Genomic DNA, 736 nt, shown 5'->3' on the forward strand with positions numbered 1-736 from the left:
AATATTCACATCCCACTTTCCACTACTTCTATCAGCTATACTCTGGAGAAAAATACAAAGAATGGACTTACACGCTGGGCCAAGCAAATAGAAAATGGTATTTATTTGATTAATGGACAATTTAAAGATGAAGATTGTGACCTATTAGAAGGACAGAAAAAATCTCAAGGAAATACTCAAGCAACTAGTCATTCTTTTGATGTCAGAGTGCTAACTCAGTTGCTCCTGAATTCAGACCACAGATCGACAGCTATGGTCCAGGTCTGCAATGGTTCTGTAAATCTGAAGGGTGCTGTGAAATGCAGATCTTATATCCACAGCAATAAGCCCAAGGTTAAAGATGCCGTGCAGGCAGTAAAGAGAGATATATTGAACACAGTTGCTGATCATTGTGAAATACTATTATGAGGATCTACTTTTGAATGAAATGCCAGAAAAAGAAGATTCTACAAAAGAGTTCCATATCCTTCCTCACCGAGTTTTTGTACCCATTCCTGGATTCACTGTAATGTTATGTGATTATAAATTTGGTGATGAGTCAGCAGAAGAAATCCGAGACCATTTTCTAGAGATGTTCGATCATATGATTCAAATAGAAGATTTGGAAATTGCAGAGGAAATAAACAGAGCCTATATGAGTTCCTCTATCAATAGTCAATCTCCATTGGACAACATCGATGATGAACAACCAAAACAACCAATTAAAACTACAATAGTATTGAAAATGCAGCAAAAC

At 36.5% G+C, this 736-nt stretch overlaps 1 pseudogene; it reads left to right on the top strand.

Annotated features, from left to right (window-relative positions):
• The first annotated feature begins 3 nt into the window (after positions 1-3).
• Positions 4-733, top strand: LOC103254296 (annotated as a pseudogene).
• The last annotated feature ends 3 nt before the right edge of the window (positions 734-736 follow it).

The sequence above is a fragment of the Carlito syrichta genome, unplaced genomic scaffold (genome assembly GCF_000164805.1).
Source record: "Carlito syrichta isolate Samal-C Ts95f unplaced genomic scaffold, Tarsius_syrichta-2.0.1 Scaffold274243, whole genome shotgun sequence".
NCBI lineage: Eukaryota > Metazoa > Chordata > Mammalia > Primates > Tarsiidae > Carlito > Carlito syrichta.